An 18,644-nucleotide genomic window follows, 5' to 3' on the forward strand; every position below is an offset into this window, starting at 1 on the left:
AAATCCTGGGGTCACATATCGACCAAAAAATTTAAAGGACGTCCATATTTCAAAACGACCGTTTTTCAAAAGGCATATTTTATGCACATTAGTGTTCTGCTTCTTTTTCTTTCTTTCTTTTTTTGGTTAAAAACACGGGAATGGAAAAAGGCATCCCTCAGAAGGGGCGAAAATAGTTGCAAACGAATCAATGGACAAAGGTTTAATCTCCAATATATATAAACAGCTCATGCAGCTTATTAAAAAAACAAACAACCCAATACAAAAATGGGCAGAAGATCTAAAGAGACGTTTCTTCAAAGAAGACACAGAGATGGCCAAGTCGCACATGAAAAGCTGCTCAAGAGCACTAATTATTAGAGAGATGCAAATCAAAACTACAATGAGGTATCACCTCACACCTGTTAGAATCGGCATCATCAGAAAATCTACAGACAACAAATTCTGGGGAGGGTGTGGACAAAAGGAGCCCTCTTCCACTATTGGTGGGAATGTAAATTGATACAGTCACTATGGAGAACAGTATGGAGTTTCCTTTAAAAAACGAGAAATAGAATTACCATCTGACCCAGCAATCCCACTTTTGGGCATATACCCAGAGACAACCATAAATCAAAAAGGCACATTGACCACAAGGTTCATTGCAGCACTATTTACAATAGCCAGTTAATGGAAGCAACCTAAATGCCCACAGACAGATGAATGGATAAAGATGGGGTACATATATAAAATGGAATATTACTCGGCCATAAAAAGGAATGAAACTGGGTCATTTGTAGAGACATCGATGGATCTAGAGACTGTCATACAGAATGAAGTAAGTCAGAAATAGGAAATCAAATATTTTATATTAATGCATATATGTGGAACCTAAAAGATGGTACAGATGAACTGGTTTGCAGGGAAGAAACAGAGACACAGAGGTAGAGAACAAACGTATGGACACCAAGTGTGGGAAGCCATGGGGTGGTGGTGGTGGGATGAGTTGGGAGATTGGGATTGACCTGTATACATGTATATGCATAAAATACATAACTAATAATAAGCCGCTGTATAAAAAGTAAATAAAATTAAATTTCAAAATTTTAAAATATAAAATTTAAAAATAAAACAGAAAAATGTTCTTCCCTTCACACAGATGTATTTATAGGAATGAATTATTTCCATGTTATATCTATAAATACATAAAAGAGGAATAAAATCTAACTTGAACCATAAACGAAAAAAAACCCTGAACCCACCAGTTATACAGAGGAAAACCCTATCAGGGCACTTGCTCCAGCGGTAAACAATTCTGAAATTGGTCAGAGGTGGGGAATCATCTCCCATACAGCCAGCAACCCACCCCCCATGCAAGGAGCGTCCTCATTGCAAAGCTGGGGGACCGTGCCGAGGCATCTCTGAATAAAGGTGAGCTGAGCCCCAGGCCAGCTGCTGCTGAACTGTTCCCACCCTTCCCAGGTAAAACACCTGAATATGTACAAAGGCTTGAAAGCCTAGAGGAAGGGCCGTGGAGCCACACCAGCGACAGCACGCAGGCCAACTTGGTGACTGCAGGCCAGCCAGGGTGATCCTGGCCCCGGGCGCTCTTCCGGAAGCTTTCCATTGTCCTGCCTGAGATACCCCTCTTGTCCCGGCCCCCACTGCTTTTTTCCTTCCTCACCTCTGTCCGGAGAGAAATTCCAGCGGAAGGTATGGGTGACACATCCTCTTCTTTACAGGTGGCAGCCTGGCAACTCCTGCAGAAAGGCCAGCAGAACCCCACTCAACCGGGCCACAAACAAAGCTGTGGCCCCTCACTCCCTCCCACCAGCACAGCCCCGAGACTGCTGACGGGGCAGAGAATATAGACTCAGGCACAGCTTCAGGGGCTATTGCTGCCTGGAGCGCTGTTTATATTGACCTCAACCAGGCAGACCTGGGGAGGGCCGGCCGGCAGGGTAAGGCTGCCCAGGTCAGCTAATCCACAACCCTCAGGGAATCACATTGTTGAAAATGGACCTCGCTAAGGCAGAATAGAAGCCAAGGAAAATAAGGACACAATGCCATTTGCAGCACCGTAGATGAGTCTAGAGGTAATCACGTGACTTGGAGTAAGTCAGAAAGTGAAAGACACATATCATTTCATATCACTTATAGCTGTTACCTAAAATAGAAACCAGGGCAGTCATTTCCACTGAGAAGTGCAATCGTAGATTCATTAAACAAACTTATGGTTCACCAATGGAAAGGTGTGAGGATTGGTTTCATTACGATATCGGGGTTAACAGACATATACAAACAGAGGTGACATATATAATCACCAAGACCTACGGAATACCAAGAGAAGACTACTCAACATTCTGTCATAACGTACATGGGAAAAGGATCCCAGGAAGAACAGACATCTGTATATGTGTAAAAGAACCACATCTTCCACACCTACAACAAGCCAAACATTGTAATCAAACTTGCTATAATAAAAAATAAAAAAATTAAATTAAAAATACGAACAAGAAGTAGGGAGTCAAACTTGAGGTGCTTTCTCCTGGCACAATCCATTCTCAATTCCAATCTAGAACAGGACGTCCATTGAGGCTCTGTTGCCCTAGTAACCAGATGTGTTAAGGGAGAACTGCTGCCACCTAGTGGCCGTTTCACACAACAGCAGCTTTAATCCCAGTGCTAATGGTCAGTTGATATTCAAAATCATTGCAGGCCTGTAAATGACACCTGCCCTGAAAACAAATCCTGGGGCCACATATCAACCAAAAAATTTAAAGGACGTCCATATTTCAAAACGACCGTTTCAAAAGGCATATTTTATGCACATTAGTGTTCTGCTTCTTTTTCTTTCTTTCTTTTTTGGTTAAAAACACGGGAATGGAAAAAGGCATCCCTCAGAAGGGGCGAAAATAGTTGCAAACGAATCAATGGACAAAGGTTTAATCTCCAATATATATAAACAGCTCATGCAGCTTATTAAAAAAACAAACAACCCAATACAAAAATGGGCAGAAGATCTAAAGAGACGTTTCTTCAAAGAAGACACAGAGATGGCCAAGACGCACATGAAAATCTGCTCAAGAGCACTAATTATTAGAGAGATGCAAATCAAAACTACAATGAGGTATCACCTCACACCTTTTAGAATCGGCATCATCAGAAAATCTACAGACAACAAATTCTGGGGAGGGTGTGGACAAAAGGAGCCCTCTTCCACTATTGGTGGGAATGTAAATTGATACAGTCACTATGGAGAACAGTATGGAGTTTCCTTTAAAAAACGAGAAATAGAATTACCATCTGACCCAGCAATCCCACTTTTGGGCATATACCCAGAGGCAACCATAAATACAAAAGGCACATTCACCACAAGGTTCATTGCAGCACTATTTACAATAGCCAGGTAATGGAAGCAAACTAAATACCCACAGACAGATGAATGGATAAAGATGGGGTACATATATAAAATGGAATATTACTCGGCCATAAAAAGGAATGAAACTGGGTCATTTGTAGAGACATCGATGGATCTAGAGAATGTCATACAGAATGAAGTAAGTCAGAAAGAGAAAAACAGATATTGTATTTTAATGCATATATGTGGAACCTAGAAAAATGGTACAGATGAACTGGTTTGCAGGGAAGAAACAGAGACACAGAGGTAGAGAACAAACGTATGGACACCAAGTGAGGGAAGCCATGGGGTGGTGGTGGTGGGATGAGTTGGGAGTTTGAGATTGACCTGTATACAGGTATATGCATAAAATACATAACTAATAATAAGCCGCTGTATAAAAAAGTAAATAAAATTAAATTTCAAAATTTTAAAATATAAAATTTAAAAATAAAACAGAAAAATGTTCTTCCCTTCACACAGATGTATTTATAGGAATGAATTATTTCCATGCTTATATCTATAAATACATAAAAGAGGAATAAAATCTAACTTGAACCATAAACGAAAAAAACCCCTGAACCCACCAGTTATACAGAGGAAAACCCTATCAGGGCACTTGCTCCAGCGGTAAACAATTCTGAAATTGGTCAGAGGTGGGGAATCATCTCCCATACAGCCAGCAACCCACCCCCCATGCAAGGAGCGTCCTCATTGCAAAGCTGGGGGACCGTGCCGAGGCATCTCTGAATAAAGGTGAGCTGAGCCCCAGGCCAGCTGCTGCTGAACTGTTCCCACCCTTCCCAGGTAAAACACCTGAATATGTACAAAGGCTTGAAAGCCTAGAGGAAGGGCCGTGGAGCCACACCAGCGACAGCACGCAGGCCAACTTGGTGACTGCAGGCCAGCCAGGGTGATCCTGGCCCCGGGCGCTCTTCCGGAAGCTTTCCATTGTCCTGCCTGAGATACCCCTCTTGTCCCGGCCCCCACTGCTTTTTTCCTTCCTCACCTCTGTCCGGAGAGAAATTCCAGCGGAAGGTATGGGTGACACATCCTCTTCTTTACAGGTGGCAGCCTGGCAACTCCTGCAGAAAGGCCAGCAGAAACCCACTCACACCACGCCACCAACAAAGCTGTGGCCCCTCACTCCCTCCCACCAGCACAGTCCCGAGACTTCTCACGGGCAGAGAATATGGAGTCAGGCACAGCTTCAGGGGCTATTGCTGCCTGGAGCGCTGTTTATATTGACCTCAACCAGGCAGACCTGGGGAGGGCCGGCCGGCAGGGTAAGGCTGCCCAGGTCAGCTAATCCACAACCCTCAGGGAATCACATTGTTGAAAATGGACCTCGCTAAGGCAGAATAGAAGCCAAAGAAAATAAGGACACAATGCCATTTGCAGCACCGTAGATGAGTCTAGAGATAATCACGTGACTTGGAGTAAGTCAGAAAGTGAAAGACACATATCATTTCATATCACTTATAGGTGTTACCTAAAATAGAAACCAGGGCAGTCATTTCCACTGAGAAGTGCAATCATAGATTCATTAAACAAACTTATGGTTCACCAATGGAAAGGTGTGAGGATTGGTTTCATTACGATATCGGGGTTAACAGACATATACAAACAGAGGTGACATATATAATCACCAAAGACCTACGGAATACCAAGAGAAGACTACTCAACATTCTGTCATAACGTACATGGGAAAAGGATCCCAGGAAGAACAAACATCTGTATATGTGTAAAAGAACCACATCTTCCACACCTACAACAAGCCAAACATTGTAATCAAACTTGCTATAATAAAAAATAAAAAAATTAAATTAAAAATACGAACAAGAAGTAGTGAGACAAACTTGAGGGCCTTTCTCCTGGCACATTCCATTCTAAATTCCAATCTAGAACAGGACTTCCACTGAGGCTCTGTTGCCCTAGTAACCAGAATTGGTAAGGGAGAACTGCTGCCACCTTGTGGCCGTTTCACACAACAGCAGCTTTAATCCCAGTGCTAATGGTCTGTTGATATTCAAAATCATTGCAGGCCTGTAAATGACACCTGCCCTGAAAACAAATCCTGGGGCCACATATCGACCAAAAAATTTAAAGGACGTCCATATTTCAAAACGACCGTTTCAAAAGGCATATTTTATGAACATTAGTGTTCTGCTTCTTTTTCTTTCTTTCTTTTTTGGTTAAAAACACGGGAATGGAAAAAAGGATCCCTCAGAAGGGGCGAAAATAGTTGCAAACGAATCAATGGACAAAGGTTTAATCTCCAATATATATAAACAGCTCATGCAGCTTATTAAAAAAACAAACAACCCAATACAAAAATGGGCAGAAGATCTAAAGAGACGTTTCTTCAAAGAAGACACAGAGATGGCCAAGACGCACATGAAAAGCTGCTCAAGAGCACTAATTATTAGAGAAATGCAAATCAAAACTACAATGAGGTATCACCTCACACCTGTTAGAATCGGCATCATCAGAAAATCTAAAAACAACAAGTTCTGGGGAGGGTGTGGACAAAAGGAGCCCTCTTCCACTATTGGTGGGAATGTAAATTGATACATTCACTATGGAGAACAATATGGAGTTTCCTTTAAAAAACTAGAAATAGAATTACCATCTGACCCAGCAATCCCACTTTTGGGCATATACCCAGAGACAACCATAAATCAAAAAGGCACATTCACCACAAGGTTCATTGCAGCACTATTTACAATAGCCAGGTAATGGAAGCAACCTAAATGCCCACAGACAGATGAATGGATAAAGATGGGGTACATATATAAAATGGAATATTACTCGGCCATAAAAAGGAATGAAACTGGGTCATTTGTAGAGACATCGATTGATCTAGAGACTGTCATACAGAATGAAGTTAGTCAGAAAGAGGAAAACAAATATTGTATATTAATGCATATATGTGGAACCTAAAAAATGGTACAGATGAACTGGTTTGCAGGGAAGAAATAGAGACACAGAGGCAGAGAACAAACGTATGGACACCAAGTGTGGGAAGCCATGGGGTGGTGGTGGTGGGATGAGTTGGGAGTTTGAGATTGACCTGTATACATGTATATGCATAAAATACATAACTAATAATAACCCACTGTATAAAAAAGTAAATAAAATTAAATTTCAAAATTTTAAAATATAAAATTTAAAAATAAAACAGAAAAAAGTTCTTCCCTTCACACAGATGTATTTATAGGAATGAATTATTTCCATGCTTATATCTATAAATACATAAAAGAGGAATAAAATCTAACTTGAACCATAAACGAAAAAAAACCCTGAACCCACCAGTTATACAGAGGAAAACCCTATCAGGGCACTTGCTCCAGCGGTAAACAATTCTGAAATTGGTCAGAGGTGGGGAATCATCTCCCATACAGCCAGCAACCCACCCCGCATGCAAGGAGCGTCCTCATTGCAAAGCTGGGGGACCGTGCCGAGGCATCTCTGAATAAAGGTGAGCTGAGCCCCAGGCCAGCTGCTGCTGAACTGTTCCCACCCTTCCCAGGTAAAACACCTGAATATGTACAAAGGCTTGAAAGCCTACAGGAAGGGCCGTGGAGCCACACCAGCGACAGCACGCAGGCCAACTTGGTGACTGCAGGCCAGCCAGGGTGATCCTGGCCCCGGGCGCTCTTCCGGAAGCTTTCCATTGTCCTGCCTGAGATACCCCTCTTGTCCCGGCCCCCACTGCTTTTTTCCTTCCTCACCTCTGTCCGGAGAGAAATTCCAGCGGAAGGTATGGGTGACACATCCTCTTCTTTACAGGTGGCAGCCTGGCAACTCCTGCAGAAAGGCCAGCAGAACCCCACTCACACCGGGCCACCAACAAAGCTGTGGCCCCTCACTCCTTCCCACCAGCACAGCCCCGAGACTGCTCACGGGGCAGAGAATATGGACTCAGGCACAGCTTCAGGGGCTATTGCTGCCTGGAGCGCTGTTTATATTGACCTCAACCAGGCAGACCTGGGGAGGGCCGGCCGGCAGGGTAAGGCTGCCCAGGTCAGCTAATCCACAACCCTCAGGGAATCACATTGTTGAAAATGGACCTCGCTAAGGCAGAATAGAAGCCAAGGAAAATAAGGACACAATGCCATTTGCAGCACCGTAGATGAGTCTAGAGGTAATCACGTGACATGGATTAAGTCAGAAAGTGAAAGACACATATCATTTCATATCACTTATAGGTGTTACCTAAAATAGAATCCAGGGCAGTCATTTCCACTGAGAAGTGCAATCATAGATTCATTAAACAAACTTATGGTTCACCAATGGAAAGGTGTGAGGATTGGTTTCATTACGATATCGGGGTTAACAGACATATACAAACAGAGGTGACATATATAATCACCAAAGACCTACGGAATACCAAGAGAAGACTACTCAACATTCTGTCATAACGTACATGGGAAAAGGATCCCAGGAAGAACAGACATCTGTATATGTGTAAAAGAACCACATCTTCCACACCTACAACAAGCCAAACATTGTAATCAAACTTGCTATAAAAAAAATAAAAAAATTAAATTAAAAATACGAACAAGAAGTAGGGAGTCAAACTTGACTGGCTTTCTCCTGGCACATTCCATTCTAAATTCCAATCTAGAACACGACTTCCATTGAGGATCTGTTGCCCTAGTAACCAGATGTGTTAAGGGAGAACTGCTGCCAGCTGGTGGCCGTTTCACACAACAGCAGCTTTAATCCCAGTGCTAATGGTCTGTTGATATTCAAAATCATTGCAGGCCTGTAAATGACACCTGCCCTGAAAACAAATCCTGGGGCCACATATCGACCAAAAAATTTAAAGGACGTCCATATTTCAAAACGACCGTTTCAAAAGGCATATTTTATGAACATTAGTGTTCTGCTTCTTTTTCTTTCTTTCTTTTTTGGTTAAAAACACGGGAATGGAAAAAAGCATCCCTCAGAAGGGCCGAAAATAGTTGCAAACGAATCAATGGACAAAGGTTTAATCTCCAATATATATAAACAGCTCATGCAGCTTATTAAAAAAACAAACAACCCAATACAAAAATGGGCAGAAGATCTAAAGAGACGTTTCTTCAAAGAAGACACAGAGATGGCCAAGACGCACATGAAAAGCTGCTCAAGAGCACTAATTATTAGAGAAATGCAAATCAAAACTACAATGAGGTATCACCTCACACCTGTTAGAATCGGCATCATCAGAAAATCTAAAAACAACAAATTCTGGGGAGGGTGTGGACAAAAGGAGCCCTCTTCCACTATTGGTGGGAATGTAAATTGATACATTCACTATGGAGAACAATATGGAGTTTCCTTTAAAAAACTAGAAATAGAATTACCATCTGACCCAGCAATCCCACTTTTGGGCATATACCCAGAGACAACCATAAATCAAAAAGGCACATTCACCACAAGGTTCATTGCAGCACTATTTACAATAGCCAGGTAATGGAAGCAACCTAAATGCCCACAGACAGATGAATGGATAAAGATGGGGTACATATATAAAATGGAATATTACTCGGCCATAAAAAGGAATGAAACTGGGTCATTTGTAGAGACATCGATTGATCTAGAGACTGTCATACAGAATGAAGTTAGTCAGAAAGAGGAAAACAAATATTGTATATTAATGCATATATGTGGAACCTAAAAAATGGTACAGATGAACTGGTTTGCAGGGAAGAAATAGAGACACAGAGGCAGAGAACAAACGTATGGACACCAAGTGTGGGAAGCCATGGGGTGGTGGTGGTGGGATGAGTTGGGAGTTTGAGATTGACCTGTATACATGTATATGCATAAAATACATAACTAATAATAACCCACTGTATAAAAAAGTAAATAAATTTAAATTTCAAAATTTTAAAATATAAAATTTAAAAATAAAACAGAAAAAAGTTCTTCCCTTCACACAGATGTATTTATAGGAATGAATTATTTCCATGCTTATATCTATAAATACATAAAAGAGGAATAAAATCTAACTTGAACCATAAACGAAAAAAAACCCTGAACCCACCAGTTATACAGAGGAAAACCCTATCAGGGCACTTGCTCCAGCGGTAAACAATTCTGAAATTGGTCAGAGGTGGGGAATCATCTCCCATACAGCCAGCAACCCACCCCGCATGCAAGGAGCGTCCTCATTGCAAAGCTGGGGGACCGTGCCGAGGCATCTCTGAATAAAGGTGAGCTGAGCCCCAGGCCAGCTGCTGCTGAACTGTTCCCACCCTTCCCAGGTAAAACACCTGAATATGTACAAAGGCTTGAAAGCCTACAGGAAGGGCCGTGGAGCCACACCAGCGACAGCACGCAGGCCAACTTGGTGACTGCAGGCCAGCCAGGGTGATCCTGGCCCCGGGCGCTCTTCCGGAAGCTTTCCATTGTCCTGCCTGAGATACCCCTCTTGTCCCGGCCCCCACTGCTTTTTTCCTTCCTCACCTCTGTCCGGAGAGAAATTCCAGCGGAAGGTATGGGTGACACATCCTCTTCTTTACAGGTGGCAGCCTGGCAACTCCTGCAGAAAGGCCAGCAGAACCCCACTCACACCGGGCCACCAACAAAGCTGTGGCCCCTCACTCCCTCCCACCAGCACAGCCCCGAGACTGCTGACGGGGCAGAGAATATGGAGTCAGGCACAGCTTCAGGGCCTATTGCTGCCTGGAGCGCTGTTTATATTGACCTCAACCAGGCAGACCTGGGGAGGGCCGGCGGGCAGGGTAAGGCTGCCCAGGTCAGCTAATCCACAACCCTCAGGGAATCACATTGTTGAAAATGGACCTCGCTAAGGCAGAATAGAAGCCAAGGAAAATAAGGACACAATGCCATTTGCAGCACCGTAGAAGAGTCTAGAGGTAATCACGTGACTTGGAGTAAGTCAGAAAGTGAAAGACACATATCATTTCATATCACTTATAGGTGTTACCTAAAATAGAAACCAGGGCAGTCATTTCCACTGAGAAGTGCAATCATAGATTCATTAAACAAACTTATGGTTCACCAATGGAAAGGTGTGAGGATTGGTTTCATTACGATATCGGGGTTAACAGACATATACAAACAGAGGTGACATATATAATCACCAAAGACCTACGGAATACCAAGAGAAGACTACTCAACATTCTGTCATAACGTACATGGGAAAAGGATCCCAGAAAGAACAGACATCTGTATATGTGTAAAAGAACCACATCTTCCACACCTACAACAAGCCAAACATTGTAATCAAACTTGCTATAATAAAAAATAAAAAAATTAAATTAAAAATACGAACAAGAAGTAGGGAGTCAAACTTGAGGGGCTTTCTCCTGGCACATTCCATTCTCAATTCCAATCTAGAACAGGACGTCCATTGAGGCTCTGTTGCCCTAGTAACCAGATGTGTTAAGGGAGAACTGCTGCCAGCTAGTGGCCATTTCACACAACAGCAGATTTAATCCCAGTGCTAATGGTCAGTTGATATTCAAAATCATTGCAGGCCTGTAAATGACACCTGCCCTGAAAACAAATCCTGGGGCCACGTATCGAACAAAAAATTTAAAGGACGTCCATATTACAAAACGACCGTTTCAAAAGGCATATTTTATGCACATTAGTGTTCTGCTTCTTTTTCTTTCTTTCTTTTTTGGTTAAAAACACGGGAATGGAAAAAGTCATCCCTCAGAAGGGGCGAAAATAGTTGCAAACGAATCAATGGACAAAGGTTTAATCTCCAATATATATAAACAGCTCATGCAGCTTATTAAGAAAACAAACAACCCAATACAAAAATGGGCAGAAGATCTAAAGAGACGTTTCTTCAAAGAAGACACAGAGATGGCCAAGACGCACATGAAAAGCTGCTCAAGAGCACTAATTATTAGAGAAATGCAAATAAAAACTACAATGATGTATCAACTCACACCTGTTAGAATCGGCATCATCAGAAAATCTACAAACAACAAATTCTGGGGAGGGTGTGGACAAAAGGAGCCCTCTTCCACTACTGGTGGGAATGTAAATTGATACAGTCACTATGGAGAACAGTATGGAGTTTCCTTTAAAAAACTAGAAATAGAATTACCATCTGACCCAGCAATCCCACTTTTGGGCATATACCCAGAGACAACCATAAATCAAAAAGGCACATTCACCACAAGGTTCATTGCAGCACTATTTACAATAGCCAGGTAATGGAAGCAACCTAAATGCCCACAGACAGATGAATGGATAAAGATGGGGTACATATATAAAATGGAATATTACTCGGCCATAAAAAGGAATGAAACTGGGTCATTTATAGAGACATCGATGGATCTAGAGACTGTCATACAGAATGAAGTTAGTCAGAAAGAGGAAAACAAATATTGTATATTAATGCATATATGTGGAACCTAAAAAATGGTACAGATGAACTGGTTTGCAGGGAAGAAATAGAGACACAGAGGTAGAGAACAAACGTATGGACACCAAGTGTGGGAAGCCATGGGGTGGTGGTGGTGGGATGAGTTGGGAGTTTGAGATTGACCTGTATACATGTATATGCATAAAATACATAACTAATAATAACCCACTGTATAAAAAAGTAAATAAAATTAAATTTCAAAATTTTAAAATAAAAAAGAAAAAAGTTATTCCCTTCACACAGATGTATTTATAGGAATGAATTATTTCCATGCTTATATCTATAAATACATAAAAGAGGAATAAAATCTAACTTGAACCATAAACGAAAAAAAACCCTGAACCCACCAGTTATACAGTGGAAAACCCTATCAGGGCACCTGCTCCAGCGGTAAACAATACTGAAATTGGTCAGAGGTGGGGAATCATCTCCCATACAGCCAGCAACCCACACCCCATGCAAGGAGCGTCCTCATTGCAAAGCTGGGGGACCGTGCCGAGGCATCTCTGAATAAAGGTGAGCTGAGCCCCAGGCCAGCTGCTGCTGAACTGTTCCCACCCTTCCCAGGTAAAACACCTGAATATGTACAAAGGCTTGAAAGCCTACAGGAAGGGCCGTGGAGCCACACCAGCGACAGCACGCAGGCCAACTTGGTGACTGCAGGCCAGCCAGGGTGATCCTGGCCCCGGGCGCTCTTCCGGAAGCTTTCCATTGTCCTGCCTGAGATACCCCTCTTGTCCCGGCCCCCACTGCTTTTTTCCTTCCTCACCTCTGTCCGGAGAGAAATTCCAGCGGAAGGTATGGGTGACACATCCTCTTCTTTACAGGTGGCAGCCTGGCAACTCCTGCAGAAAGGCCAGCAGAACCCCACTCACACCGGGCCACCAACAAAGCTGTGGCCCCTCACTCCCTCCCACCAGCACAGCCCCGAGACTGCTGACGGGGCAGAGAATATGGAGTCAGGCACAGCTTCAGGGCCTATTGCTGCCTGGAGCGCTGTTTATATTGACCTCAACCAGGCAGACCTGGGGAGGGCCGGCGGGCAGGGTAAGGCTGCCCAGGTCAGCTAATCCACAACCCTCAGGGAATCACATTGTTGAAAATGGACCTCGCTAAGGCAGAATAGAAGCCAAGGAAAATAAGGACACAATGCCATTTGCAGCACCGTAGAAGAGTCTAGAGGTAATCACGTGACTTGGAGTAAGTCAGAAAGTGAAAGACACATATCATTTCATATCACTTATAGGTGTTACCTAAAATAGAAACCAGGGCAGTCATTTCCACTGAGAAGTGCAATCATAGATTCATTAAACAAACTTATGGTTCACCAATGGAAAGGTGTGAGGATTGGTTTCATTACGATATCGGGGTTAACAGACATATACAAACAGAGGTGACATATATAATCACCAAAGACCTACGGAATACCAAGAGAAGACTACTCAACATTCTGTCATAACGTACATGGGAAAAGGATCCCAGAAAGAACAGACATCTGTATATGTGTAAAAGAACCACATCTTCCACACCTACAACAAGCCAAACATTGTAATCAAACTTGCTATAATAAAAAATAAAAAAATTAAATTAAAAATACGAACAAGAAGTAGGGAGTCAAACTTGAGGGGCTTTCTCCTGGCACATTCCATTCTCAATTCCAATCTAGAACAGGACGTCCATTGAGGCTCTGTTGCCCTAGTAACCAGATGTGTTAAGGGAGAACTGCTGCCAGCTAGTGGCCATTTCACACAACAGCAGATTTAATCCCAGTGCTAATGGTCAGTTGATATTCAAAATCATTGCAGGCCTGTAAATGACACCTGCCCTGAAAACAAATCCTGGGGCCACGTATCGAACAAAAAATTTAAAGGACGTCCATATTACAAAACGACCGTTTCAAAAGGCATATTTTATGCACATTAGTGTTCTGCTTCTTTTTCTTTCTTTCTTTTTTGGTTAAAAACACGGGAATGGAAAAAGTCATCCCTCAGAAGGGGCGAAAATAGTTGCAAACGAATCAATGGACAAAGGTTTAATCTCCAATATATATAAACAGCTCATGCAGCTTATTAAGAAAACAAACAACCCAATACAAAAATGGGCAGAAGATCTAAAGAGACGTTTCTTCAAAGAAGACACAGAGATGGCCAAGACGCACATGAAAAGCTGCTCAAGAGCACTAATTATTAGAGAAATGCAAATAAAAACTACAATGATGTATCAACTCACACCTGTTAGAATCGGCATCATCAGAAAATCTACAAACAACAAATTCTGGGGAGGGTGTGGACAAAAGGAGCCCTCTTCCACTACTGGTGGGAATGTAAATTGATACAGTCACTATGGAGAACAGTATGGAGTTTCCTTTAAAAAACTAGAAATAGAATTACCATCTGACCCAGCAATCCCACTTTTGGGCATATACCCAGAGACAACCATAAATCAAAAAGGCACATTCACCACAAGGTTCATTGCAGCACTATTTACAATAGCCAGGTAATGGAAGCAACCTAAATGCCCACAGACAGATGAATGGATAAAGATGGGGTACATATATAAAATGGAATATTACTCGGCCATAAAAAGGAATGAAACTGGGTCATTTATAGAGACATCGATGGATCTAGAGACTGTCATACAGAATGAAGTTAGTCAGAAAGAGGAAAACAAATATTGTATATTAATGCATATATGTGGAACCTAAAAAATGGTACAGATGAACTGGTTTGCAGGGAAGAAATAGAGACACAGAGGTAGAGAACAAACGTATGGACACCAAGTGTGGGAAGCCATGGGGTGGTGGTGGTGGGATGAGTTGGGAGTTTGAGATTGACCTGTATACATGTATATGCATAAAATACATAACTAATAATAACCCACTGTATAAAAAAGTAAATAAAATTAAATTTCAAAATTTTAAAATAAAAAAGAAAAAAGTTATTCCCTTCACACAGATGTATTTATAGGAATGAATTATTTCCATGCTTATATCTATAAATACATAAAAGAGGAATAAAATCTAACTTGAACCATAAACGAAAAAAAACCCTGAACCCACCAGTTATACAGTGGAAAACCCTATCAGGGCACCTGCTCCAGCGGTAAACAATACTGAAATTGGTCAGAGGTGGGGAATCATCTCCCATACAGCCAGCAACCCACACCCCATGCAAGGAGCGTCCTCATTGCAAAGCTGGGGGACCGTGCCGAGGCATCTCTGAATAAAGGTGAGCTGAGCCCCAGGCCAGCTGCTGCTGAACTGTTCCCACCCTTCCCAGGTAAAACACCTGAATATGTACAAAGGCTTGAAAGCCTAGAGGAAGGGCCGTGGAGCCACACCAGCGACAGCACGCAGGCCAACTTGGTGACTGCAGGCCAGCCAGGGTGATCCTGGCCCCGGGCGCTCTTCTGGAAGCTTTCCATTGTCCTGCCTGAGATACCCCTCTTGTCCCGGCCCCCACTGCTTTTTTCCTTCCTCACCTCTGTCCGGAGAGAAATTCCAGCGGAAGGTATGGGTGACACATCCTCTTCTTTACAGGTGGCAGCCTGGCAACTCCTGCAGAAAGGCCAGCAGAACCCCACTCACACCGGGCCACCAACAAAGCTGTGGCCCCTCACTCCCTCCCACCAGCACAGCCCTGAGACTGCTGACGGGGCAGAGAATATGGAGTCAGGCACAGCTTCAGGGGCTATTGCTGCCTGGAGCGCTGTTTATATTGACCTCAACCAGGCAGACCTGGGGAGGGCCGGCCGGCAGGGTAAGGCTGCCCAGGTCAGCTAATCCACAACCCTCAGGGAATCACATTGTTGAAAATGGACCTCGCTAAGGCAGAATAGAAGCCAAGGAAAATAAGGACACAATGCCATTTGCAGCACCGTAGATGAGTCTAGAGGTAATCACGTGACTTGGAGTAAGTCAGAAAGTGAAAGACACATATCATTTCATATCACTTATAGGTTTTACCTAAAATAGAAACCAGGGCAGTCATTTCCACTGAGAAGTGCAATCATAGATTCATTAAACAAACTTATGGTTCACCAATGGAAAGGTGTGAGGATTGGTTTCATTACGATATCGGGGTTAACAGACATATACAAACAGAGGTGACATATATAATCACCAAAGACCTACGGAATACCAAGAGAAGACTACTCAACATTCTGTCATAACGTACATGGGAAAAGGATCCCAGAAAGAACAGACATCTGTATATGTGTAAAAGAACCACATCTTCCACACCTACAACAAGCCAAACATTGTAATCAAACTTGCTATAATAAAAAATAAAAAAATTAAATTAAAAATACGAACAAGAAGTAGGGAGTCAAACTTGAGGGGCTTTCTCCTGGCACATTCCATTCTCAATTCCAATCTAGAACAGGACGTCCATTGAGGCTCTGTTGCCCTAGTAACCAGATGTGTTAAGGGAGTACTGCTGCCAGCTAGTGGCCGTTTCACACAACAGCAGCTTTAATCCCAGTGCTAATGGTCAGTTGATATTCTAAATCATTGCAGGCCTGTAAATGACACCTGCCCTGAAAACAAATCCTGGGGCCACATATCGACCAAAAAATTTAAAGGACGTCCATATTTCAAAACGACCGTTTCAAAAGGCATATTTTATGCACATTAGTGTTCTGCTTCTTTTTCTTTCTTTCTTTTTTGGTTAAAAACACGGGAATGGAAAACGTCATCCCTCAGAAGGGGCGAAAATAGTTGCAAACGAATCAATGGACAAAGGTTTAATCTCCAATATATATAAACAGCTCATGCAGCTTATTAAGAAAACAAACAACCCAATACAAAAATGGGCAGAAGATCTAAAGAGACGTTTCTTCAAAGAAGACACAGAGATAGCCAAGACGCACATGAAAAGCTGCTCAAGAGCACTAATTATTAGAGAAATGCAAATAAAAACTACAATGATGTATCAACTCACACCTGTTAGAATCGGCATCATCAGAAAATCTACAAACAACAAATTCTGGGGAGGGTGTGGACAAAAGGAGCCCTCTTCCACTATTGGTGGGAATGTAAATTGATACATTCACTATGGAGAACAGTATGGAGTTTCCTTTAAAAAACTAGAAATAGAATTACCATCTGACCCAGCAATCCCACTTTTGGGCATATACCCAGAGACAACCATAAATCAAAAAGGCACATTCACCACAAGGTTCATTGCAGCACTATTTACAATAGCCAGGTAATGGAAGCAACCTAAATGCCCACAGACAGATGAATGGATAAAGATGGGGTACATATATAAAATGGAATATTACTCGGCCATAAAAAGGAATGAAACTGGGTCATTTGTAGAGACATCGATGGATCTAGAGACTGTCATACAGAATGAAGTTAGTCAGAAAGAGGAAAACAAATATTGTATATTAATGCATATATGTGGAACCTAAAAAATGGTACAGATGAACTGGTTTGCAGGGAAGAAATAGAGACACAGAGGCAGAGAACAAACGTATGGACACCAAGTGTGGGAAGCCATAGGGTGGTGGTGGTGGGATGAGTTGGGAGTTTGAGATTGACCTGTATACATGTATATGCATAAAATACATAACTAATAATAACCCGCTGTATAAAAAAGTAAATAAAATTTCAAAATTTTAAAATATAAAATTTAAAAATAAAACAGAAAAAAGTTCTTCCCTTCACACAGATGTATTTATAGGAATGAATTATTTCCATGCTTATATCTATAAATACATAAAAGAGGAATAAAATCTAACTTGAACCATAAACGAAAAAAAACCCTGAACCCACCAGTTATACAGAGGAAAACCCTATCAGGGCACTTGCTCCAGCGGTAAACAATTCTGAAATTGGTCATAGGTGGGGAATCATCTGCCATACAGCCAGCAACCAACCCCCCATGCAAGGAGCGTCCTCATTGCAAACCTGGGGGACCGTGCCGAGGCATCTCTGAATAAAGGTGAGCTGAGCCCCAGGCCAGCTGCTGCTGAACTGTTCCCACCCTTCCCAGGTAAAACACCTGAATATGTACAAAGGCTTGAAAGCCTAGAGGAAGGGCCGTGGAGTCACACCAGCGACAGCATGCAGGCCAACTTGGTGACTGCAGGCCAGCCAGGGTGATCCTGGCCCCGGGCGCTCTTCCGGAAGCTTTCCATTGTCCTGCCTGAGATACCCCACCTGTCCCGGCCCCCACTGCTTTTTTCCTTCCTCACCTCTGTCCGGAGAGAAATTCCAGCGGAAGGTATGGGTGACACATCCTCTTCTTTACAGGTGGCAGCCTGGCAACTCCTGCAGAAAGGCCAGCAGAACCCCACTCACACCTGGCCACCAACGAAGCTGTGGCCCCTCACTCCCTGCCACCAGCACAGCCCCGAGACTGCTGACGGGGCAGAGAATATGGAGTCAGGGACAGCTTCAGCGGCTATTGCTGCCTGGAGCGCTGTTTATATTGACCTCAACCAGGCAGACCTGGGGAGGGCCGGCCGGCAGGGTAAGGCTGCCCAGGTCAGCTAATCCACAACCCTCAGGGAATCACATTGTTGAAAATGGACCTCGCTAAGGCAGAATAGAAGCCAAGGAAAATAAGGACACAATGCCATTTGCAGCACCGTAGATGAGTCTAGAGGTAATCACGTGACTTGGAGTAAGTCAGAAAGTGAAAGACACATATCATTTCATATCACTTATAGCTGTTACCTAAAATAGAAACCAGGGCAGTCATTTCCAGTGAGAAGTGCAATCATAGATTCATTAAACAAACTTATGGTTCACCAATGGAAAGGTGTGAGGATTGGTTTCATTACGATATCGGGGTTAACAGACATATACAAACAGAGGTGACATATATAATCACCAAAGACCTACGGAATACCAAG

At 42.8% G+C, this 18,644-nt stretch overlaps 1 long non-coding RNA gene across 1 annotated transcript in view; it reads left to right on the forward strand.

Moving 5' to 3' along the window:
* Positions 1-978: 978 nt before the first annotated feature.
* Positions 979-18,644, forward strand: part of LOC308609898 — a 41,054-nt gene continuing 23,388 nt past the window's right edge. Inside the window, exon 1 of the long non-coding RNA XR_014014369.1 lies at positions 979-1,060. This is a non-coding gene — a long non-coding RNA (uncharacterized lncRNA). The remainder of the gene's footprint in view (positions 1,061-18,644) is intronic.

Source organism: Mesoplodon bidens, assembly GCF_964165515.1.
Source record: "Mesoplodon bidens genome assembly, contig: HAP1_SCAFFOLD_593, whole genome shotgun sequence".
Lineage (NCBI taxonomy): Eukaryota > Metazoa > Chordata > Mammalia > Artiodactyla > Ziphiidae > Mesoplodon > Mesoplodon bidens.